The sequence below is a fragment of the Bombus affinis genome, chromosome 13, assembly GCF_024516045.1.
Source record: "Bombus affinis isolate iyBomAffi1 chromosome 13, iyBomAffi1.2, whole genome shotgun sequence".
Lineage (NCBI taxonomy): Eukaryota > Metazoa > Arthropoda > Insecta > Hymenoptera > Apidae > Bombus > Bombus affinis.
This window is the reverse complement of record NC_066356.1, coordinates 1,611,174-1,638,276: the sequence shown is the minus strand read 5'-3', so window position 1 is coordinate 1,638,276 and position 27,103 is coordinate 1,611,174. Positions and strand designations below refer to the sequence as shown.

The 27,103-nt window shown below is 36.1% G+C and overlaps 1 protein-coding gene across 1 annotated transcript in view; it reads right to left on the bottom strand.

The window, feature by feature from the left end:
- The window catches only part of LOC126923449 (zwei Ig domain protein zig-8-like), a 418,101-nt gene extending 392,332 nt beyond the window's left edge, over positions 1–25,769 (bottom strand). Inside the window, exon 1 of the mRNA XM_050736913.1 lies at positions 25,668–25,769. The gene's annotated coding sequence lies outside the window, so the exon portion shown is untranslated. The remainder of the gene's footprint in view (positions 1–25,667) is intronic.
- Positions 25,770–27,103: the final 1,334 nt, after the last annotated feature.

Sequence of the window (27,103 nt, the reverse complement as noted above, 5' to 3'; positions counted from 1 at the left end):
AGAAGTCAGTCGCTCGAAAAGTTACAAAAGGAACGTACAAGTTCTAGTTCCTTTTTTTTCAGCCGGAGAAGTGGAGAGAATCCAGAGTCACAGAATACGTGAAGTTATCAACCACGACAACTGCAGCTGACCTTCCCCTATGTGCGTCAAAATACTCTTGCTGTAGTATACTTCAGAGAATCGTATCGAATCAAGTATCTTTCCATATCGTCGAATAATACGTACGAGTTCTATCGATGCTTTTTAAACGCGCGCGGATTGTTGTTGAACAATACAATATGTAAACTGAATGGGAGGATTTGGAATTGGAGATGTACGGTATCTCACAAAGTCTGTCCACATAAAATATTAGAGAAAATAATAGAAACATTAATAAAAATTATCTCGTTACAGCGATATTGAAATTTCAAAGTACTTCGTGTAACACAGCGAACATGTAAAGTAAAAGTGACGTATGGTAAATATTTAAATACTTTCGAAACACAGCGTACAACTGTCTGATTGTGGATCTTGGTAGTAAAACTGTCTGTCTGTTTTTGTTATCAATAATCCAACATTCTGCGTATCGATACACATTTTTCAAACGTTGAAACCGATCGTCAGCTTTTGCTTTTCACCGATGTTTTATCAGCTTCACAACTGGGCCATTTGCGAGAGATTTCTTCGCAACGATCATCGCGTACGTGTATTTCTCGTTCACAAAAAGTCATAGTTCAACTTTTTTTTGAGATTCATGACACTGCAAAAGAGAAGAAAAAAAGGAATAGAGTGAGGAGAAAAAAAGAGAGAAAAGGGATAAAAAAGGAGAGGGATCGTCGAGTGGATCTGCCGAACGTGGTACAGAACTGAATACTGCTCGCTCGTTTTATCTCAAAACTCGTTTCGTTATTATCGGTACCAGTTTTTCAAGTCGGTCGAAGTGCGGTTTGACGCGTACATATCGGCAGGAAAAAATCCAGAGAACCTTCTATCTTCGTAGCGGTATTTCAAGTATATTGCCTGGTATGTGTAAGTTGGCAGGAAAAGTGAGAGAAAATGATACAATTGATTTTTCACGTTGAATTTCGCGTTCGCTGAAACGTGGATTTAAATGAAACATTATTTGTCTTCCTATGATTCTACAACACAAAATGAGAAAGTAAACAAATATGATAATGTAAATAATACTTGTACAATAATACACACGATTACCATCATAATTAATAAGGAACATATTAAATACAAAACAACGAGATGCGTGAAATTATCGCTCGTAAATTATTTGCGTAGAAAAACCAATGAAAATACGAATGGCTGCCTACGTCAGTTCAACATATGTCTATATGCTTCCAATTTTCATCGACCACCGAAACACGACATCAGAATTGCATTAAAATGGGGGTAGTCATCGAGCTTCAATTAAAAACCAATTGCTCGGTGTCACGCGGTGCGGTAATTACGCAAATTAATAATTAGATACCAACATCCCGATCGTTCGAACAGATGTGCGTGCACGTCGATCTCGCTTGAAGAAACCCTGAAGTGTCAAGAGCAAAAACGTGCGTAATTGACTCGTCTACATAACGAGAACCTCGCTTCAGGAAGCGGAAGTTTCTCTTTCGATTGCGTAGAGCGCACGATACTTTCACCCACGCGTTACGACAAGTTCGTAAACACGGAGAGGCTTACGATACGAGTAGAAATTTGGAAAAACTATGTCGCTCATTTTCCGCTGCGATTATATATTTATGAAAGAGTACTATGTCCTCTTGCTTATTACGTTTGGCGTAGCAGTATCTAATTACGTTTTCGAGTTGACTGTGCTCAGTTTTTTTACATGTTACAATTCGCAAGCTTGTTTCTGAGAAATACGTGAAATTTCTGTAACGTCATCCTGAAACAACCTGTTCTACATTCGTGGATGAGCGTAGGGTGTAGATGGAAACATCGCAGTCCAACAGAATATTCCAGAGTAAGCAAATGTGAGAATCACAAACTCGGTCTGCAAGAAGAAACTTTGGAAAATGGAATTTTTTGTTTATGAGCTATTTAAATAGTATATGTATTTGCGCCTTAATAGTGAGCTTATTAATACTTATATGATATTTAACGAAGACATAATGTGCATTCTTCCAGGTAGAATTAAAAGATTGAAATATCCTGAATATCGTTACGTTGTAAAATAATTCACTTATACCGTTTATAACTCAAATGTTATTTCATTTAATATCGTCAATTAAGACAGAAAGGTAATCAAAGATGATTTATTTGATTTCGATGCAAAATGAAGTTAAATACCTACATTCTCTATGTTGAATTTCATCAAGATAATTCTCGATGAAATTCGATCATTCAGATTTGAAAGTCATTATTTCAAATTGTTAGTTTTTATCTTTACTTCAAATAAGGTTTACCCTGGTCGCAGATACGATTTCCATTCCTCGAGAAGAATATCTTTTCTAAATAAAATACGAAGTGTGCAAAAATAAAGTATTAAATATTCGGTGTTCTGCCAGTTTTCTTACAAACAGAATCTAACTTTTAAGCTTGTGTTCCAGAACATCAGTATCCTACGACATGCAATACGAGTATAATGCACGCTCTGAAAACGTAACGTAACGTTACCTGTGTATGCAGATGGTGCACATTTTCCGAGGAAATGATGGAAAGCCTGTGAGCGAGAATTCCACGCAATGCTCGGACATACATCCTCGTTGTATCAACAAAGATACACCGAATATTCGTTCATATAGGATTAATCTTTGCTACCGGCGAAGCAGCTGAAGCATCCAGCAAACATCGATACCAGTCTTGGGTCTTCTGCAATTTCTATAATATCCTCTACGTCGGAATACATGTTCTGTGTTGCACAGATAATAGCTGGCATCGTGTCTTTGCGTCATTCGTGTGTAATCTTCCTCGTTCACGATGACGAACTATTATGAATTCCACATTCGTCTGATATATTCAAAAATACAGCGACTCACGAAAATACTCGAATTATTCTTTCGCGAATATATTATGTACGTGTTCTCTATGGAATATTTTGAAATCTCATTAGCATTGTATAATGAGATTCGCTTCGAATTTTACCAATATGATAACGATAGTTATGTCTCATTATTGTGCTAATGAAATTTCAAAATGTTTTATAGAATAGGTATGTATAATGTAAAATATATACTCGTGCATAGACGTTCTCTGTAGTAAGTGTTCAAATATTCTTGTGAGCCACTGTAAACAAAATTGAGCCTGGATTATCCGAACCAATCGTGGAACACACTATTCGAATATTCGAATTTCTCAGATTCAAGAATCTCGGAAGAATCGAATAATTTCGTTTTCATAAATATGAATATTAAACAAAAACTCTTGAATAAAAATATAGTAATTCTGCGCTTGTTTTGATGCTGAAGGCATCGTTAGTCTGAAACATAAACAGAATGTAATTCTATAGATTTAATTATATTAAAATAATTATGTAATCGAGCAACCATAATCATCTGAGATTTTTCAGTATTAAAACAAACAAAAAACTTTCTTGATCTCTATTTCAATATGTGGAATTTATGATACTAAGTACAGAATAAATACAGAAGAGCGATTGTTCTATCATCGAAAATTCCAACATCTGAATATCTTTAACCGTCTATTTTTTCGAATATGGAAGGCTCCACTATACGTTTAAAGGAAGTTTCGTGCTCGGAGGAGAAGAAAACGTGGGCGAGAAATTTGTAATCACAACGGAGGAGCTCCCTTCACATTATCACGTTTAATTAGAGGAAAGTAGCTGAATTTCAGATACCTTAATCTTTGCATAAGAAAGTTTTACTTTTACCAAGAATTGTGAATCATTGATGTACCACGAGATGCGGATCTTATTAATAATTTTTATACGGCGTGTAACTTGTCAGACTCGTCGTTACACCACTAAATTCATAATATCACTTTTCTTTATTATCTGACCAGGAAATTGAAAAGCGATGCTACGTGCGAATAAATTGAGGTCAAGTTGATATTAAAATATTGTTCTGATACGATAACGAAAATCTTGTATGAAGAATCAAAGTTGCGGCTGCTGAAAATCCTGCTATTTTTGAGTGTTTCTTTTTTCTTTTTTGACGGGTTATGCTTTTGTCTTCTTTCAAGATATGTGGAGCGTGTTACGTACGAGAGTATACGAAGAGTAATTCGGCTGTTGTATTCGACTGTAATTGGAGTGGCCTTCGAGCGAACGTTGCGAGTTGTTGTCTGTTAATAATGATGCAATAGAAAAAAGGAACTTTCTGACCCGAGAACAATCCTTTGTCCGACCTTATATCCGTGCAAGCACATCAATTACATGGCGATATCTGCGAAGTAAATCTTTCTCTCTCTTGCGTACACATAATTTATGGGGTTCCTTTTTATCGTTAAAACGAAGATTATGACCGAGCAAATGCATTGTAGGAAGTTAGATAATACGAAAAGCTATAGAAAGAAAATTAGCAAATTGATAAAACGAGATTTTAGCCCCGACAGTTGCATTGTTTTCGTGCACCCTCGGTATCGAATCGAAGTAAATCAGCGAAATAAATGAAATAATTACTGTGAAATAGACTCACTTTGTTCGTCGAAGAGTTACTTCGTCAACAATTGAACAATGGACGCTCCTCCTCACGAGAGACTTCACAGATCCAATAACTGTTACGTACCAATAATTGTGATCGAATACCGCTGGCCCAACGTAATCATTTAAACTGGAAAATATGACGATCACGAAACGCTACGTCAACGATATGGACTATCAGGAACTTTTCTTATCGCGGTCTTTCCCAAACTTCTTTGGCGCAATTTCCATGTTTTTATAAATAATATGCGACGATGTGTGTTCACGCCTTCGCGAATGGAATGGTGCAGAAAGGTACCGAGCTAACGAGGCTTCTAAAAGCTCGTCTCAATCGTGTCGATATCGCAAGCTGTACGTGATTCCCTATGACGCGACGCTTCACTGCGATAGAGATGATTGAAAGGCGGTAAACTGCATCAAAATAACACAATCTTTAATGAAGGTAAGTTTAACGAAGAAGTAAGGTAATAACAGAAACTAAATACGACTGACCTGTTTAACTTGGTTTGTTTGAGTATGTTTCTAAGAATGTACGATCGATTTGAGTGCCGCAACGACTCTAAAATGTGTCTATATACTCGAACTGTCCGAGGTAAAAGACGTTCAGCATGTTGCTGAACGTTGCTCTTCCGTGTGCTGTTTACGCGCTTTCTCATGGTGAAGCTGGCACGATACTTGAACTGACGTAAGTTGTTATGTTTTTCAGAAAGTTTGCGATGTTCCCCTAGGTTAGGAACTTCGGCAATTGTTAGCGTTACATGTATTTCTAATTAACCTTTCAGAAATCTCGAGTTTACAACAGGCTATTCAGAGCGAAAAAGATACAAATCCTAAAGAACTACTCTTTTGCTATTTACTACTCTTTGATATTCTACAAATAGCTTCGTCCAGGACTTCGTTCGCGTAGATTATTAATAGTTTGAAGCAGATTAATTTCTGTGAATGACATATCTACATATTTTTTATTATTTAATATATATTATTTAATATATATATTTTTTTATTGTTCGTAGAAAACATTAAATTATAGGAAGATTCGATTTCAAAGCAAATACGGCGTAAACGATAAGCATCCTTGTTAGACCTCTATCAAACATAGGAGCGCATACAACTCGAATGCCAGACTATTTCTTAGCTTCTACAAAACGGATCGAGATGAAACATATCCTATTTTCTTCGCCGGACTCCAAGCTATAGGTACAACAAAGAGAGTCCCATCAAAATCTGTTCAGTAGCTTTTACGTGACGCGAACAAAGAAACAAGTAGATAGACAAAAATTTCAAAAATTAGTTTTTTGGTCTGCATAGATTACGAGTAGTAACAATACTTTCACTGTTTTATTATATGTATTATGTGTGAAGGACGATTAAACATGTTTGTATATATAATGACGAGAAGAGTTGATACTTGGTGTAGTCAATGTATTTAAAATTCTTCGCAGTATAGGGTTAATCTTCGTTCGCTCGATATTAATTCGCTATAAGAATGCTCGATACTCATTGATTATCCTAACGATCGTGTTCATTTATTTATACTGGTCGGGAGAGTACCTGAAAGTTTAAATTCGACTTCGGTTGACGGTTGCACGTAGCGGCGACATCGTTTTGCCCGGAGTTTGTTTATCGCTACGTTTGGTACATCAAGACAGTGTCAGTGTCCCAAGGTAAAACAACAACATGAGTCGTTCTCGATTCGCATCGTCCTCTGACTCATGTGTCGCTACATATGTTACATTATAGATAGATTGCAACTCAAAAATAACTTCCCTTTACGATCATTCTACGAGCTTTACGAGAATTAGCAATCTATAGTTCTGGATCAAATTTACATACAAGACATAATACGACATATTTGCGGTTCATCGAGTTTCTATCGTATCTTTAATAATACGTTTTGTTGCTACATGGTTCTTATAAAATTTAGTAATAACTATTATACAACTGGTACAATCGGAAAGACGAAATCAACGTATCTCCCATAATTAGAATGTGGATCAGAAGCCTGAAAAAGAAGATTACAAAATAAATCGAAGACGAATTACGGATGAACGAAACTTGAAAGCTGCAGAAAGGACTATTGTGTGTTTCAAACAATAGGATAGAAGTCGCGCAGTAATCGAGAGGGTCAGTGGGTTGAGTTTCACGCAAAATTCCACCGAAAATCCAGGATTCCCGCGAAATTGTGTTGAACTTGCCTCGATACGCGATTGCTCTCGCACGTGTATAGACGCGAAATTACTTGGCATTTGCTGGTAACGAAGCCGGGGCGCATTTGCGAGTTCCATTGGAATACTTAGGCAACCGGAACATGCACGGATATTTTCTGTCTAATTGAATCGCTTTTCGCGCGTATCACGATCGATCCCAGAGGGTGAAAATTCCCCGGCATGTATATAACGCGCACCTAACTGCTGCAACAAGTTCATAAAGACGACGATTAACGCACACGCGGAACCACAGACTGCTGCATGGATTGACCGGGGATTAGGCAAAGGATCGTGCAAAATCAGGCTGACGCGATTCTGGATGCCTAACAAATTGCGTAATCTTTGCATCAGGAAAGGTAACGACTTGGTCCTTTCTTCTTCCATATACATCGCACTGTTACATCGAAGACTGCTACATTTAACACTGTTCGAGGCTCCCCTCATGGTGTGCAATAGAAATATCACCAAATTCACTAATTAATCTTGATATATTCTTTAATATTATGGCCCAGATATTTTCAATTAATATTGATGTCAATTTAATATTGATAACAACGTACTATAAAATCTCATATAAATTATATAGCTATCTTTTTATTTATTATCTAACGTAAACCTAATTTAAACCTACTCCAAGCCCTGAAAAATATTTTCATATATCTTGGAAACTAAAGTCGAACGGCGATTGCACGTATAAGCATCGGAGACTGCGCTGAAATAAGCAAACGCAACTACGACTAAGTTGCGTCGGCTGAAAAATCGACCAGGCCTTTCGGGATTCAAACCGAGTACTCTTCGACTGATCACGAGTTATATCGCAAACGAAACATATCAATTTCTGATGATTTGACATACAGAGCAATGGGAATCGTAAAGAAATTTACATGGCCAGCACTTCGAAGAAATCAGCCGGTAGATGGGGAATTCCAGACTCGATGCTTATTAAAATTTGACAACGAATCCATCGAAAGTCGATTCAAAGATATCGATGACTACGTTCCGATATTTTCAGCAGTAGCAACACTTCAGATGACCAAAGATTTTGGAGACGTTGAACGAAGAATGTCAGCCCCTATCCGTAGTTTCGACAGTAACTGTATGTAAACTGCAAGGGATTATAATAAATAGGACTGTGACTGATCTTGGCGAAAAGAATTTTGAAGGTTTACATCGTTCTTAGTTGCGTGAACAATTTAAACGCTGTAGCCGTATCTGCTCTAGCACCAACAAAGTCCCAAATAAACCGCATGACGGAAGAGCACTTGCAGAAATTCAAAGATTACGATGAGGACTTCTTCAGTGTGCAAAGATACGACTCAAGTATACTCGAAACGAGGAGTCAGTAATAAAAGACACGGGTTAAATCAGCTTTGAGCGATGAACCTACGTAGAAAAACGGACGAAGTACGCTTTCAGAGACAATTTTGTAAAGAAACTGTCCAATTTCATCGCTTGCAGCGACAAGTTTTCCGGTGAAACGATCAGACGCGATGAAATGAAATCGATCAATAACGAGTTATTTGCAACGACTGTAACTAAGAACGAAGAAATTGACGACATTTTGTAAACGGGTCCGGTCGATAGACTATCCCTACAAGATGTAAAAGTTTTCATCACGACAACTTAGTCCAACGCAGAGCAATAGATTTTTGCAATAAACAACAGTTTACGAAAAAACACAGAGATACCCTGCAAGATGCAAAAACAATCATTACGATTGGTGAAACTGTTTCGGAAAAATCAATGAATATATATACAAAAATATATATATACATCTAAGACATCTATGGAGGACGATTATACGTGTTGGTGTATATAGTAATGAGACGAGTTGATACTTAGTGTAGTCAATATATTTAAAACTGTTTGCAGCACAGAGTTAGTCGTTCACTAAGTGTTGCTCGATATGCGTATGCGTACGTTCGCTCGATACTCACTCGCTACAAGAACTATTCGTATAAAAACTATATTAAGACTCGTGATTGACTACAGACTAACTCCTTGTCTTAACGCTCGTGTTCGTTTATTTATACTGGTCGGGGGAGTACCGAAAAGTTTAAATTCAATTTCGATTGACGTTGCACATAGCGGCTATATTGTTTTGTCCGGCTATATTGTTTTGTTTATGTACGTCAAGATGGTGTCAATGTCCCAAGGCAAAACAACAACATGAGTCGCTCTCGATTCGCATCGTCCTCTGACTTATGTGCCGCTACATATTTTCCTTTATTTTCAAAGTTGATATAAATATATTACATACATATTTACTGTTGCTACGTTTAAGAAATCTTCCTAGCGTGCAAACTTAATTAACATATCGAGCTGTTGCATGATCATTGATGATCCGGACCACATGAATGCGAAAGCCATCATGATAAAAAATCGCCGAAGCAAGCGGAATTGGTTAAGAGAGGAAGGCACCGCACAGTCAGCGAAATCTGGGCTGATTCTTTTTTCACGTAGTATTCTAGCGTGGGAAGTTTCGAACTCGTGTACTCTGCCTGCAGATATTAAAGGAATTGGACTGCGCCACTTAAAAACAGCAGGGGAATACTGTTAAAACGAAATACTGCTGGCAACGATGGATTCTACACAAAAGCAGTTCCGACTAAAGAATTCGAAAGGACAAGGGATAATTGCGTGAGTCGCGGAAGACAAAGCAGATGTATCTACTTTTAGATATAATTAATATATAAGATTTCTTTAAGATGTTATGTAGCATTTACTGATTATCTTCTGTTTGCGTAAATTTATTGTTACAAGTACATATAGTTATGTATAATATAACTGTAACATTGTAAAATTATGTAAAGTACAGTGTGATATATGCAATAAATAAGTTTCGATATATTTTGTCAATAAATGACATTTTGTTAAACGGAAAATTGTTCTTCTCGAAAGATTAATCTTTTAGAACTTGCAACCTTATTTATTTCCATTATTCAATTGTATTTGTTTGGACAGAGAATTCAGGAATTTTTATTACACGAATATCTTATCGATGATCAATGGAAATTAAAGCGCTAGTTAGGGGAGATTATTTGTGGAGTACCTATCAAACGAAATTCTCAGCGAAAAAATTCTGCTTACCTGGGAGATATAGGCTGGAAAAGGAGGACGTGAAGCCATTTGCCACGATGCACCAAACACTGAATCCAGATGCAAGTATTGACTACGTGACTCAGCACGTTATGAGCGTATTTTCATGCTACGACACGGCCGCAGGAACTTTAATTAGGTTACGTGTGTGTAACAAACTCATAAATTCGGTGATAAGTGACTCGTTATGCAACGATCATTTACAAATAATCTTCAATACAAATACGAATCTCGATAAAATATCAAATTTCGAAATTGAACGCGCGTGATCGAGTAAAATAACAATATCAGTCGGTTTCATTATCGATCTACACTAGATACGATATTCGTTTAAATCGACGAACGAATTGCCATTATAGGCAGAAATTAATAACGAGAATGACGAATAATGTAGAACGTGCAAACGTTTTCGTTAGAAGTAATCTTGTAGAGCCGATCTCGTATTTCGAGTCGACTATCATCTAAAGGAACAACGACTAGCACGTGAAATGAGTGGAAGTACTTATTCTTGTTTGCGGGCAAAAAGTTTCCACGATACAGGACCCCAAAATCGCATCGTACGAAGCTGTGAATGGGGTTAGACGAGAGAAGCACGCCGAGAGGGATAAAATTCTTTTTCTCCTTGCGTTTTCATCCCCTCCCCTCCTCTCGCCACGATAACTCCTCTTTACACAGCTCCTTTGCGTGAAATAATTTTTTACCATCGTTACTGTGCATTCTATTGGAAAGCAGCATCGAACGTTATCGAAATAATCGTTCAAATAGAAGTTCTTTTAGTCAATGAAACAAAATATCATTTATTGTATCTATGTAATTTTTCGAAATATTTCTGTCATCTATCTATATTCATTTTCATATTCAGATTATAAAACCTCGATAGAAAAAGGCTTCTTAATTTCTGCAATTTTCAATAACTTTTCTCAAAACTAAAATCGCGAGTAGTTACAAATATACGATATTTACTGAGAGTTTAGTACTTTTGATCTTGTATCTCAGTTTGATATCAATAAAAATAGTATACGCAGTGAGCAAGGGCAAAGTTTGCAGACACGAATTATTATCGCACTTATTCCCCATTTGGTACTTCAAATATTAAACTTACGATACCAATACCAATACAGTAAATATGCTCTTAACCTCCGCTTTCTTCCCTCTTTCGTCTTCTTCCGGTAAAATACAGTTTTTACGTGTGGCTGAACTCGACGCGTCATGATTCTCAATCGCTACTCGATTCGATGTACTTTCAAAGGAACAAAACTTGTTAGGAGAAAGCTAGCTGGTTATTTGTATAAAATATCGGGGATATTTTGAGTAGGAAAGACCAATTTATATGTCTCATTTCAAACACTCTCTATGCCCTAAACCATTTAATAGCGTGCGAGTACCCTCGAATAAATGAATAAGCGTTTCTGAACCATCTTTTACAGAAGAAACATATCTAACATCCGTTCTCCTAAAATCGCTGAATATATTGCTTTATCTTTTATTTACTTTTTGTTTCCGCTATTCTGAATGATGCTAACCGGTGAACCTATTTTCTATCGTTGTCAAGCAGCGACCAACTGTGCAAAGCAGTCGGCGGTGTGAACTCGTGATTGCCTGACTACTCGTTAATTTTCAGCCGGACAAAAGGAGAAAGCCAAGCGGAAAGAAACGGCTAGTTTCACCGGATGCCGTAGCCGGCAACCTTCCAGAATGCAATCCGGCCCGGGACTACGGTTACATTTAGCTGCTCTACAGACGAAGGAGCCGGGCTGTTTGAGTTAATGAAAGGCCGAAAGGTTGGAGACGCTGACGAAGCGTGCGCGGCCTCTACTCCACCCTTTTCTCTGCAGTTATCCCTCGTGAGGATCTGCTTGCGCCCAGACACGTTTCGCCCTTCGCGCGTTCCAGATCCAAGTGTTAATGCGTCTAGGCGTCGCACCACGATCCTTTTCCGCACTACTTTCATTCGATGTTTCGATTGGTCAATTAACTCAAATCTCAGACGACACTTCGATTCATTTGTGTATTTTTTTTTTTTTTTGCGTATTTTATAATCTGTAGTGTATTAGTGTATTTTCTGATCTTCAGTGCACTTTAAGTAAGTAACTAAAAATAAGAGCGATCGAAACGCAAAGAACCACGACTATGTCGTCTAATAGACATCGTGACAATTCAAAATCTAAAAGTAACAAAGTATTTCGTCCGAAGGGACGAAGACGCGAACGTTTTCGGTTGATAATTTTATCGGTAATTTTATGACTCACGCATTCGCAGTCAATAGGCTACGTTTGAGTCAAGATTTGAATGCTTAGAACCATTCCCTTCAGTGATTCTAACTGTAATTTAATTTTCCATGTCCGTTGTGGTCTCAATGGCCGGGTGTGTCATTAACGCCGTGACTTCCGAAGGATAATATGGGTAATTTCAACGATCCGATCGGTCTAGGACCATCCGAAAGAATTTCCGTGACCCCTGTCTAATTAAATTCAAAGTATTCTCTTCCAAGATCTCTTCCCATCAAGAGTCTCCGCGTTTCGAGCGCACCTGCTGATTGGCCATTTGCTTGCGTTGATCGGCGAAAACCGATCAACATGCATATTTTTTCGGCACTTTCGTTTGGGCCTTGCTAGATCGAATCTAAAAAGGTCAGTCTCGTGCGAGCTTTTAAGTGGCGAACATCTTCTTCAAGCAATCGTGGAGTGAGAATCGTTTAACCTCTCAGCAGTCGGAAAGAACAGTCTCGTGCGGAAATGACGTGCTTCATTTTCTGCGTTATACCTCTTCAACATCACCAGCATGATAGTAGACATCAATTCAATCGACGTCAGAGCCACCACAGATGGCATCTTAATAGAATCTTGTTTCTTTGTAGTATCAACTGTCCTTTTAAATAATTCAAATTTATCTAATAACAACAATTTTTCATTTTCCAATCTATTTATTTGCTCTTGCATATTTTATACTTTGTTCTCATAATACAGCGTAGCTTCTTCTCGATTTTCTAATTCTTCTTCCAGTATATTAACTGCTTTAGTTTCTTTTGTTAAGTGCCTGTTAATATGCCCTTAATAAGACGTCTATTGTTTCTTGTTTTTCAAATAACGTTTCTTCTTGTTTTTTAATTATACGTTCTCCTTCTTCTTTCTCTTGTGTAGTAGCATGAATATATTCTTATTTTGTTTAATTTAAAAATGTTTTAAGTTTCTTAGCTTGTTCCTCTTTGACAGACAAGTGAGATTTTAATTCGTCTACATAACATACTGTATCTGCATCAGAACAGAAACCTTTTTGTACCGCACTTAACAAATCACGTTTACGTAATTACAGCCCCTTTATTTTAATTCAATCAGCACTTACGCATGAACAAATGATTTTTGTATTTGATAATGTTCTGTTGAAATGGAACGATTTACAAATGCACTGAGAAGATCGACAATTTGTAAATCTCATGAACCAGTGAAAGTGAACTATCAGAAAATGATTATAATCCCGATTTTTGTAACTACATGGGACAACAAGGAAATAAATAAATAAATTCATATAACATTAAGATAGTGTGATAAAGATTCAATAATGACGATAAATTTAATGTGATTTTTTCGAAAAGTGTATTATAATTGTACAATAATAGACTAAGTGAAAGGTGCGTAAGATCTGCGCCGAAACGTGTGGCCGTCAAAACGCTAAAAAAAAAACAATTGATATTACAAGGAGAATGAAAGCGATATTCACAGTATAAAGATGAAATGGTTTCCAACAAATATTTCAATCTTTGTTTATGATTATTTTATTAGATTATTTTATGTATCACTTTAAAGCTGAGAATTCTCTTCCTCACACACAATTTGAATTTTTTACTTTTTATGTATAAACAGCTTTTTTAGGACAATATGAAGTATATAAAAATCGGACATTGTATATGTTGCAAACCTAACATTTACGAACAATATGTACATAACATACGTCTAATGAACTAAATAATTAGTTGAAAATATTAAATTATTGCTTAGGCATGAGTCTTGCGATTTTCAGTTGCATGCAACGTCTATGAAGCTAACAAACTGAAACAAGAAACTTCTTGGGTGAAATTGGTATCAAGCAACCATACGCAGCTGCATCTTGACTAATAACTTGTATGCTTTGGAAAGTTTTACTGCTGTTTGTTAACATTCATGGTATTACGTTCTACCATACACGAAACTCGATAATAGCATTTAGTAACCATCAACATGACATGATTTTAAAATACTATATCGGTAAGGAACTATAATAACATCGGTTGAATATAACAAAGTTTTAACTTACATTGTTATTCTTTTACTTAATGAATTATCTCATGCAATTAGCAAATACAAATATTTTAAATTCGTCTGTTTAAAATTCTGTAATTATTTCTTCAATGCGAGAACCAACGCAAGCGAGCCACCAAATTTTTTCTATAAAAATCCCTTAAATTTATAACCATACAAAATATGAACGGGCTATTTGTATCTCGTATTACGTTCTCTGTTCAATTTTTGTTTTTTCTAGAAATCCATCAGTTTTTAAATGTTTTCTCGTCGGCGGTTTTTCCGAGAGAAAAATATCATTTGTGTAAACCTACACGGGACGATTTATATATTTTTTATTGATAAAAACCGAAATTTCATCCGCAAATGGCTCAAAGACCATTCGATCCGTACTTGATGGAAAAATTCGAGATTCGGGGACAAAGGAAGAAGAGAGTCGCTTCATAAACCGCGACATTTTCGAAACATTCCCGCAGTAGAGAGAACGCGTATGTAATCAGATATATAGGTAAAGGAAGTAGCTGTGAGAGGAGTGCACCAACACACAGAAACATAGTGTGCGCGCACAAACCAGTGATAAGCTAAAGTAGGTTCGAACGTTCATCGATCGAATGTTTCGGAAAAATCTTCGTAAATGCCCCAGAGAAAAGAAGCAACGTTTTCAAGTAGACTCGAATCTAAACGCGACAGATCCAAATTCTTTACGAGTACATTGGAAAATACTATAAAAAAAAGTGTTTCGAATGAAAATCAAACACTGGTCGAATACATAGGAAACTTTATGAAATTCTTGCTAGAAATTCTCCATTCACTTAAAATCATTTTCCTCAGCTATCATCTATCTATATATACTGGGTAGCCCATTTAACTTTATAAGTATAGAATATCGCTTCGCATCTTTCCTTGTTTTTCATACATTAAGTTTTGCAAAATTAAAGTTGACATATCTACTAAAATGTCTGCTAATCGCTCTTAATTAATTTTAATTAAGCATAAATAGGTTAACATTATTTTGTGGACAATATCCAGTTGGATCAAATTAAGAAATACATGAATCTATTATGAACAACATCAATGACTTTTATACGCCTTCATCTACGGAAAAAATAATCATGTCAAATTATGTCTCTCTCAAAATCACTCAACTTGTACCTGAAATACTTTTTAATATTATCAGAAACAAACGAAATATTCCAAGTAATAAAGTTAAGCAGATTATTCCTGATAATATAATGCAAAAGTAATTGATCTACTTATCAACGCAAAACCCAAGCCGCTATACCTACAAACGTCAAATTTGAGCAGTATACTTCTTTTATAACGTAAGCGTGGAATAAGGAAGGATTTTTGGAAATAAGGAACCGAACAGTAAAAGAGTAAAAAGAGGGTGAAACATTTTTATAGAATAACAGCATCTCTATGTCCTCTAAAGCCATTCGAAACTCCTCATATAAACTTGTCATTAAAAATAAACGAACACGCGTTTCGCGTTTGTCGACATTCAACTCCTAAAAAGTGTTCAAACAGAAGGTGTTACGTCACGTGAAAAGGCCCAAGCATCATTAGAGAGGCCCTCAATAAACCTAAGGTTTATTAAACCGAGTCTTATTAGCTTGCAGGAACCTTTAATCCTGCAAGTATTTTCGGTTTATAGCTGGTACATAAAACAATCCTTAGGTCTATTGTATGTTGTATTGTATGTTGAAAAGCTGGTTTTTCCCATAAACAAAGTCGCCCCCATGAGCCACGTTGATAGGAGGCTTTTTCCTTCTATCTTCATTGCTAACGTTGGTCATAACCAATCGGCATCGCGGATCGGTACCCTCACTTTCCTAACTAAAAAGTGTGAGCAATGAATCCGCGTTCTTCGTTCAAAGAGCATATCCTTACTGAGCTTTCCTCCGTAATCACATAAGAACGAACTTCACTGCTTTTGCGACAACAGGAGGCTCAACTTAACTTCTACATCCCTCTAGACTTGCTCTCATCACTACAGAGCAGTCACATCATCTATACTGCTTCTACTGTTTCTACGCCATCAAGAGGGTCAACTATACTTATTCTCGAACCTATAGAACAATCAACTTATTCTCTAAACTATAGAGCAGTCACTACATCCCTCTAGTCTTGTCAACTTGTTCTTGGAACGACAGAACAGTCTATCATCGGGAGTCTATATCAACTGAACATTCAAGCAGTTCTATCTCAGTTCGAATACTTTCAACCTCAAGATATCTTCGAAGACCACCTATCTACCCATACTCAATCTCGGTCTTCAGATCAGTCAACATCTACACGGATTCTCTCATCTACGAGTAAACCTTTTCTTCGTCGCCTGTATCTTAAGCAATGGCGTAAACTCATCAGTGTAAAGTTGTAGGAAATATATATTTTATAACCCTGTTAATCGCAGTGTTATACCAACTCAACCTATTATCTCAACGGAAATCAGGAGATCGATCTATTCGCGGCGTCGATTATTATAATCGTAATGGGAATTTACGACTCCCGTTGATGTGTTTCCTTGCGATTGCGTCTCCCCGCGATTGGCCGAATTTACAGAAGATAATAAACATGAACTGAAATATTGTGCGGATGAAATCGCCGGCGGGCAGCTACCTTTTAAACAATTACAAATGCAAACGTTGCAATAGAATTTGTAGGAAGCCTTGTTCGTCGTGCATAATTTTCCTAAATTTGTTAGAAGAAATTCAACAGAGACGTTGGTGTGCTTCTTCCTGACCCTTGTGATTCAATTGTTGCTTGTAAGGGGTTCGATCCATTCGAGTATCAAAGTAGTTATAAGCAGATTATCGAAACTTGCAAGTACTCGTCCTGAGGTTCGAAACCGGCTTGTGAAGATCGAATACTTGGCGAGTACGGCGAACAAACTTGCACTGTAAGATGAAACATATTCAGCCGATCGGGTCTTGCTGGGCCGGAGATTTGAACCCAGGATTTTCCGCTTATCGGGCAGGTGCTTTCCAAATTAAGCTACCTAAGCTGTCGGCGAATATTTTCTCCCAAATTTTTACATGTCGCTAGGTAGCTGCCTACAGTATCTTGCGAGTAGTATACAAATTCTGAGAAGTGAATACTGGTCATCGTATTTGAATCGGATTTATAATATTATACATTATTTATTTGTATTTATTTGTTTTTGAGGTGGTATGTGTTGTCCGTGATAATTATAGTTGCCGCTATTATTCTTCTATTTGTGCGTGGAAGAAAAATAGGACTACAGGCGCCGGGAATCGAACCCGGGTCCCGAACGTTCGAAACCTAAGGCGCTAACAACTGCTTTTTTTTATAGTGTTTATTGGCCAGTATTTGTGTATTACATATGTGTATTTTCCATAATAAACGATGAATTCGGTTGTGAGATGGTTCAGGCAAAAGTACCGATACGTGATGGTACGACATAGCCATGCAATATTTTGTTTGTCGGAATTACATTTTCTTAGGTTTACACTTGTAACTTAAATTTAAGTCGCTGTAGAGCGGTGCTTATGTACGATATTGTTTTTTTCCTTTCCATCTCTGTCCTGAAAACCTGGTCGCAAAAACAGGACAGCGCTAACAACTGCGCTATCGTGTCCGTTACTAGTTAGTGTCGAGTGGCGGTATTTGTTGTCGAGTGCCGCCACATTTTATTTTTTATTGTGGTAATTTTATTTATTTGTATTGCATTTATAATAATATACATATTAAACTTGGTCCCATCGCTGATACAAGCCATATTGGACACATAAATGCACGTTGAAGATGGGTTTATAAAAGACAGTAGCCAGAGTGGATACAGTTGTGTATATAAACCCGTACACAGCCGAAGCGTATACAAAGCTCGCGTGTGCATGCAAATACAGGTGAATGCAAAGCGCGTGGCGCAACTACGAAAGCATGTTTTTGTAACATAAAGCATCGGTTTGTAGATAAACGTATATGCTTACGTACGTTTGAGCCACAGCCTGCAGTACACACGCATTTGATTTCGAGCAAGTTCATATATCGGGCCGTTTCAAGTCGGAAAATAGAGAGAGAAACACATACGAACGTGTAAACCCCATCAGCTGAAAGATCCTTGTGCTCCTTGCTTGCGGTTGCACTCCATGAGCAAATAAAATAGCGCTCGATGCAGTATTGATAACACCAGCGGCGTCGTAAATTCACGATGAATCCTATTCGAAGAATTGGAAAGTGATTTGTTATTCCCTTTTGGGGTATCGCTTCGAACAGAGAACGCATCGTTAGCCAGTCTGCTTTAGGAAATCTGAGCTGATGCATGTACCGCTTAATTGCTAATTACAGTTGTGCCATAGCTTATACAAAAAGGAATTAATGAAGTTTACAGCCTGTTAGTCTTACTTCATTTTTAGTTTGGTTTTAGGTCTTCTTTTTTATTTTTCAGACAATTTATTCGGATGGTATAGAAAACTTATAGTACGTGCACATGAGAGGATTCGAATCGAAAGAAACTCATATTATTGTGCCTTGGAGTCCCAACGTTGTTTTGATTTGCTAAATTTGATAAAGGTGAACAAACTCCGGACAAAACATTATCGCCGTTATTTTTAATCGTCAACCGGAGTTACATTTGAACTTTTTGTAATACCACCAGTCGATACAAATAGACGAACATGCTCTCTAGGACAATCATTATAGCGAGTCATAGAGTCGAATAGCGAGCGTAGAGTTGAACTACTGTTCATTGAGCGAGCGACGATTACGACCGACATACACTATCTCTGTACTTGTACTTAAAATGATTTTAATATACACTGACTATTACAATTTTATCACTCGTCTCTTTAATGAGTTAACAAGCATAATAATCCACGATATACGGAAACTAAAGGAAACTTTCAAGACAATGCATTTTTATCGCGTTATTATGCAATTATATGTTTGGAGTTAGGATTTTATGCAGTTGCTTGTTGATTTGTCAAGTAACATCGATTTTCCGAAATAATGATGAAATGGAAACTAAGTAAGAACACGTTCCACCTACTTTGAACATTTTACATGGATATTAAGCGTTTCGTAAACACTTAGTTATATCCTTAAAAAGCGACACTAGATATTTGCCCATCTATTCAATTTATACTATACATGTTCCCATATTTCATTGATATTACGATATCTTATCCTTCAATAATGTGGAAATATTTCCATGGAAAAGAAAAACACAATCTTGGAAATATGAAGAGACATTGCTGGTTCTCTAAAAAAAACATTTCATTCAAGAAAAAATTTTCTCCATCAAGAGAGGAAGTCTTGTAGAAACTTCCTACTGTCCTGTATAACTATCTTTCGCAACAAAAAAAAATTATTACGTCTAATAAAATATTGCGCAGTATATAAAGAAAAGAAGTAATATAGTAAACACAGTACTCTTGTCAGTATTTTAATATTCTACTATACGTGCTATCACGTTTTCTCATATTTTATACAAAAAAAGGACAAAATATAAAAACGTTTTTGAGAAACTAAAATAAATATCACCTGCCCTTTTCTATACAAATAATAACTATCACAGAAAAAGTGTGCAAATATAATGTAATATTTGTAAAAATTGAATGGTATGGTGTAGTATATCTCCGTCTATTGCAGCTCGCGAGGCAAAATATATAAAATTCACATGGCAGTCGGTACGTTAACGTGTCATGTATGTACAGTATGCAATGTAGAATCGGAAACAGCAGGATTTGCCTTTTTCAAAATTGTTCAATTTTCTTCACAGCCATAAACGAGAGAACGAAACCGTTCGCGATAAAGATTCAACAGCGTCAACCAGCGAACATCAGCCTGCCTCTATGATTTACGACTCGGTGACGCTCTTATCGGGACAGCCTGCTGTTTACAGCGCGATTCCGTAAGCGCCGGTACAAACGGCGGCGTTACGCTCCGTCGAAAACTCATAAAATCACAATATAAATTACGGGACAATAGGCCAGCAGATACCATGAGGAAACCATTGTATCGCCAGCAGACAGGTAACAATGGTCCACTGGGACAATAATATGCCAGAGAGGGATGTAATTATCTTTGGTGCACGAGATACTCGGCATTGTCACGCGAATGTCTATCCGACCGCTATTCGAGGCGTCGGAGATCCGTCAAACGATGAAAGATCCGCGCCGGTTTCAAAGTTTCCCCATGGAAGTTTCATCGATCGTGGTTACCTACGTACAAATTAATCCTTGTATTAATCGTCAAGTAACAATCGATCCTCTTCACACGATTCCTTTTCGCATTTGATTCTTATTCAACTTCTTATAGAAATTGATCATATCACGATACATTACTGCTTACATGCAATACTAATGCGACAGAGTTTTTTATTTCGAAACTAATTCATATAGATGTTTTTAAAGTAGAAAATGATAAGATTAAATGACATCGTTGTGATGTATTCTTCTTTAGCGATAGGAAAAAACGAGAGTATCGATGTCTTGTACTATCGCGTTTCGCGTTTCCGTTCGATGGAAGAAGCTTTAACTCCTGTGTATACTGTCAAGTTCTAGGGTTTTCAGAGGAAATTGTTTTATCGACGATCCCGATTACCCTGTTGCCGACGATAAGAGAGATCTATTCGTATAAGTGGATGACATGCATATATAATGGACGACCGAGTTGGAACGAATATAAAGTTGTTTTTAAGTGGTTTTATTGTTTACACGATTCACCGGAACTTTCCTCTCTATACCATATGTATAGAAAATGAAGTTGTTGGATTCAGTTGACGCGAGTTTGCTTATAATTACGAAGGTGATACAACATATTGATATACGCTGAGAAAAGGATATTTTTTGAACAGGCTTTAAGATCACGTTTTAAGGATGTACATATGTCTCTACACAAGAATTTAAATGGATGAGTGAAAGAGACAGGGAAAACAGAGAAAAGTGAAATGTGTGCGTGCTACAATAAATGCTTGCGGAAAATGTGTGCACGACTAGATAAAAGTTGGCGGTTGAGTTCAGAATTCAAAGTTGAGAGGCAGAGAGTTTCTGGGAGAATCGAGAGCAAGAGCTTTTGAGTGTGAATTCAGTGGAGAGTTTAACAGAACGAGAATGCTAACGTAACCAAATTACCATTTATAAAATACCATTATTGTTCTCTTACTTAACATTTGTATTATACGTATATTAATATATTAAAATCCAGTCAAAGTTATAACAGACTGCGAACTTTTATGCAACTGAATGTATTCAAATATTCAACTTATACGTAGGAAATATGCCATATCATGAAAGATATATGTCAATTAATGTAATAAAAAATAAATATTATACTTATATTTACGCAATGTGAATCATGTTCCTTTCTACCTATATTTAGTATCATAACTTGCGTTACAATAAATAACGATAGTTTTTTGAAGCTTTTCTATCACAAATTGGTATCACTTATCTAAAAAAATTAGTTTATAGATTATAAAAAAAGAAATACACGTATTTGCAGAAATATACATATTTAAATTTGCTTCAGTATCATGCCGAGACCCCAAAATTTTGGAAATTTCCAATATTGTATCGTAACCAATATTTGTTTTCGAATATTTATTAACAAAATTCATTTTTATTTCATTCCCTCTTGCGTTTCTTAAAGAATTATGAATTCAATTTATTCCGAGCAGTTATATTTGATATAAATTAATGAATTAATTGTACGGTAGTTATTTTATGAAAGTATCATGGATCATAATAAATGTGAATCAAAGAAATATATGTAACTATATCGTTCGTATAAACTATGCAAAACACATGTAATATGAAAGATATGCATCGCCGTAAAAGTTCACAATCTAGTTATAAAACTTACAGTTAGCGCATCGATTTTTTTAAATCCTTCTTCAATCAAATGGAACTGTTTCCAATTTATAACGATTACCATTCCAGAATTCCAAAATTCTTAGAATCAAGCTGTTACAGTTTTTCTTCGTCTATCCTTTCTTTTAAAATAATTTATCTTTAAGACGTTGTTACTAAAAATTAATCTACAGCGTAGGCTGAAAAAAGTTACACACGAAAAAGTTAAATTTTTAAGCGAGTAAGAGAAGAACGAACGTCTCGTCATACGTGTACCTGTTCACGGAGAAAATTTATCGTCGATACACAACGCGCCAAGCGCTTAAACTGAATCATACGATTTCTCCGCAGCTGGCTGTAACCGCGATAGAAAAGGAAGGCTGCAACGCGAAGGATTTTCGTGTGCCGAGAAAACACGCGGCGGCAGCGCCGCGTGAAATTCGCCCAGGCTTCGGCTCCGACCGAATTGTTTGAATTTTTGATCCGTGAAATTAAATCTCTCGTCAGTTTTGCTGCCGGGTTGCAACGACGTCGCATCCTCCACGACGAACAAGATCGCGTCACAACGCAAATGCAATACGTTGCGACAAATTAACTTTCCCCCATTCACCCCTTTTCGTTCTATGCGAGCATGCTGCATTGAATTCGCAGCGTTTTCAGCTAAAAAATGCTGAAAACGATACAAAGAGAATGATAACAGTCACACGTTCGGAGAAAGACGACGCATAGAGCGAAAATAACGCTTATTAAGGCGAAGTATTTGCATTTGACAATTCGCGGAAATAAACCGTTTCCGTACACTTTCCGATCTTTCGATAATGAAGATAATTTCCAAGATCAAAGTGGATAAGATTTTTTTCTTGAAGAACTGGAGCACGAAAATTGGGTTTTCTCAATAAAGCTGTTTTGTGAAATTTTTTGTTCTTTGATTATTCTTTATCAAACTAAATGACGGGGTTTAAATTCGGAAAATCGTTTGATTGCGAGTACGTACAGTTCTATTTTTTAAGAAGCTTATAAACAGAAATAAGATTGTCGAAAAGGGGCGAATTACAAAGAAAATCCAGCGCATGAAATATTTCGCAAACTGAATTAAAAATAGCATACCTTGCATCAAAATGAATTCAAACCAATTGGAAATTAGCCGACAAGTTGCAATAAACTCAACAATTTTGTTCAAAGGATGTAAATCGGAAAACATGACTGAGAACCAACAGATCGTGATGGAATTAAATCAAGTTAAAAGTACAAAGTCAAAAGTATCAAGAAATTTGTCCAATTTACCAAGTCGCATTCACCGTGCTCAATTGCGGAGGACACGAAGAGCGGTAATAAAGGAAAACCAATTAAGTTCCGCGAGACAGGAAAAATAAGGGAAGTACGCCTTTCTCGAGGCTCGTGAAATTTCATGAATATTTCTTACTGTTTTCTGGATATTCCACGTTCTACAATTACGCACAACACCCTGTATACGCATATACGTGTTATATATGCGTTGGTGTTACATGAAGAAGTAAGTCGATAATATAGAATAAAATTATAGAAAACATACAGAATAAAATTTGTTTACACAACTCTCTTTTTGCTTGCGAACTTTATTGTACGCGTATGAAACGATTCGAAGCGACTCAAACAGCACCTCCGTCTGTAACGTAACAATTTGGAATTTTTCTTGCCTGCGAAATTCCGCTTGTTCCGTGATCTTTTCAAGTTTCTTCCGCGAACTTCCAAAACGACCCATATAACGGCGCTCGGCCGACAAGATTTCATTAAAAAATCTCGATGGGAAGAAGACCCGGCGAGATAGAGCAGGAAGAAGCACTCCTTTATTCTCGCTTTATCCATATTTCGCGGTGCTCTTGTTGCTAGTCAAGCATCTTTAAAATTACAGTAAGATTCAAAGCGTTACGTATTCCGTCCATAAACCTTTGCTATGGCTGCAGGCAAGTGGAATTGGTCCGCTTTCAATGGAGCTATTTGATTTCTAAAGTATGGGACGATTCTTTGTCGATGACCATCAGCTAAATGAGACAAAGCTTCATTGTGCCCGTATACGTTCACGTACACGTGAATTTTTGTTTAAAATGTCGCCATATTTCGTTGGGATCAAACAAGAAAGTTTACGGATTTTTCAGCTCAATTTGTAACTAACGAACGGACGCCCGCGTTATCTAAGATAGCCACATAACTAGAGATACACGACACGGTAGAAAAATAATTAAGCACGATGTGACTGTATGGGAGAAAACAAGGCGAAAGTATGCGGTAACATTTTTTCATATGTATCCTCGTTTCTGAGAAAATGGTGTTTGTAAACTTGCCAGACACACCGTCGCTTAGAAGATATTCACGAGAAGTAAAACAAATCTAAAATAATGAATAGATTTGCAAATATTTAAACAAATTTGTATTTTTATGAGACTAATTTAAAAAGATGGATTCTAAATTTTATATTAAATTTTATTAAAAATAGTACTTCGGATATTTTACACGTTTTAAATTTCCGAGAAATCTGCGGTCTAATAAACCGAAGGAATTTTATAATGACGACATAATGTTTCTGCTAAGATGATAAGAAAATGTAGGACATGGGCTGATTACATTTTTTCGTATTATCCGAAGGTATATTTCAAATATCGATTTAAATAGCAGAGTTAAATAACAGACGGCACAAACTAATTGGACGATCTAATAGTTTTAATTAATTAATCATTAATTTGTATATTACAGTATGTGTAAAAGTTTAGTATATATTAATTAGTATAGAAAATACATCAACGCAAATTGTGCCTAATATGTACATATGAGTTAGGTACGTGACGAAATCAATGAAAAAGTCAAAGAGAAATTTCTGAAAAGGAAGTAATTCATTCATGAAAATACTTGTTTATTCTATCGAAATATATTTTTATTTACTCGATATAAAAAGGAAGCAGAAAGTGAGATCGTACGAAAACAACCAGACGTTGCGTAATGAGTACTTTTGGAGATAGAGAAAAAAAAAAGTGATGTAACTCAATTTTGAGAAGGCGAATGAGCCCGAAGTGTGCAATCTGGTTTTAGAACAAGACCACGTTTTTCTCATTTTTGTGGGCTTGTTTCGCAGCATCAGGGAAAACCACACTCATCATCCTTCTTTAGAACAAGTAAATAACAAGGAAAATAAATGAACCGAGAGAGAAACACAACCGTTCGTAACCTGGACCTTCTTATTCTCCGCATAGCTTATTTGCCGAGTGAAATTAAAATTTTTATTAAATCTCAACAGATTTGAAATACGCATATCTGACTACTTTTTGATAAAACCACTACTAGCAGAGATACTCTACCTTGGAGATAATTACAAAATTAAAAATGATATTAGTAACAAGAAAAATACGTACTATGTATTCAGAAGTTATCATATTTTAGGAAGCAGCTAATAGCGTTTTAAATTGAATTTTTGACAATTTTAATACTAAAATTCTCGTCAAAATTTCAGATTCTTGGTTTTTTCAGGTACTAAAAATATTTGTAATTAATTGTAATTATAATTACTGATGATTATATCATGTTAATGTTTATCATTAACAAATGAAGATATAATTGTATATAAACTACCATACGTGACTCATAGGACAATTAGAATTAATATATTTAGGGCAAGCATAAATGGACGTTGTAATTACAAAATGAAGTTAATACTTACTAACAGCATGAATTATAGGAACAAATAATTTATAGAGTAGAATTCCGATAATTTGGCATGCTCGAGATTTCAATAGTTCCAGATTTGTTGACCATACCTGTAATACCTGTAAAAAAAAGAACAATAATTTTTAAAAAACGATAAACAGACGACATATTTTGTGATAATTGAATGATAAATAAAAACTCTGTTACTATGTAGAAATAATAGTGTTTCAAAGAAACTTCATTAGCAAGGTACACACAAATGATTGTGGTTCCCTGATCCAGTAACCAGAGATTCAGTTACACATCATCCTACGCGAGACATAAATAAATATTTCCTTTGTATCGTTCAGTCCCAATATGCGTTCAATATCTTATCGTAAACGCGTGTGTATTCTCCTGATATATGAAACACAAAGACTCTGACATTATTTTTTCCTTCAGTGTTCCCTCATAGGATCCATAAACTAGCATAAGTGGAGCACGAAGGGAGGAAAACCATTACCTCTAATGTAGAAACTGGGTCAGAAGATGAAGGAACGTGATATCTTTAGCGAGATCGAAAATTAAATTACTGAAATCTCGGAGATAAATGACAACCTGCAATGATATAATTCGTTACAAAAAAGGTAGTAATGCTTTGTAACTATAGACTACGAACGTTGCGTTAACGAGAAATTTAAAGCTGCGAAAACGTACAGAGTGTTATATTTCACGAATAGACTGCGGATTTCTGCGCATCTGTGAAAATTTAAAAGACGCAGATAAACATGGAATTCGCGCAATACCTATGCAAGAATATATAAAAGATGGAAAGTTATAATGTTCGTTAAAAATACTTGTTATAATATCTGACGACTGCAATAAATCTCTCAAGTTGTATTTCTTTGGTTTGTACTTATAGAAATATGAATTTGCATAAAAATCCGCGGTCTATTCATGAGTATTCAAACACTATCGTGAGTCAGTATACGGTTGCTGTAAATTGACCAAAGTATCTGACCGTATGCCCTATTTTATGGTACTTGATTTGAACTGCTGAAAGGAAAATCCCAGGACACGTAATTAATCCTGTTACGGTCTTTTCTATGTCGCGATTTTACTCCTTTTAACAAGCTACAAGGTTTGTAACAAGATTTCAAGAAAAACGTTAACATACACTTAAAACCGGAACTCGTGCATATCAACAACGATTCTTTTATACTTTCTTCAAACATAAGAAACTTGTTAATGATATAAAAAATGCGATTAAATCTAGAATGTTTCAAAGAACGCAGCAACTTATTGTAGCATTAAACTAACAAGATTAAATAATTGTGAGAATAAAACGCGACTAAAAGTTCAGAGATTGTAAATATGTACGCATAAAATACGAAGTTCTATGGGTATGTCACACTGAAGCTTCCAGACAACTAATTATACATTCTGAATACCTTCTTCCGCAACTCTAAG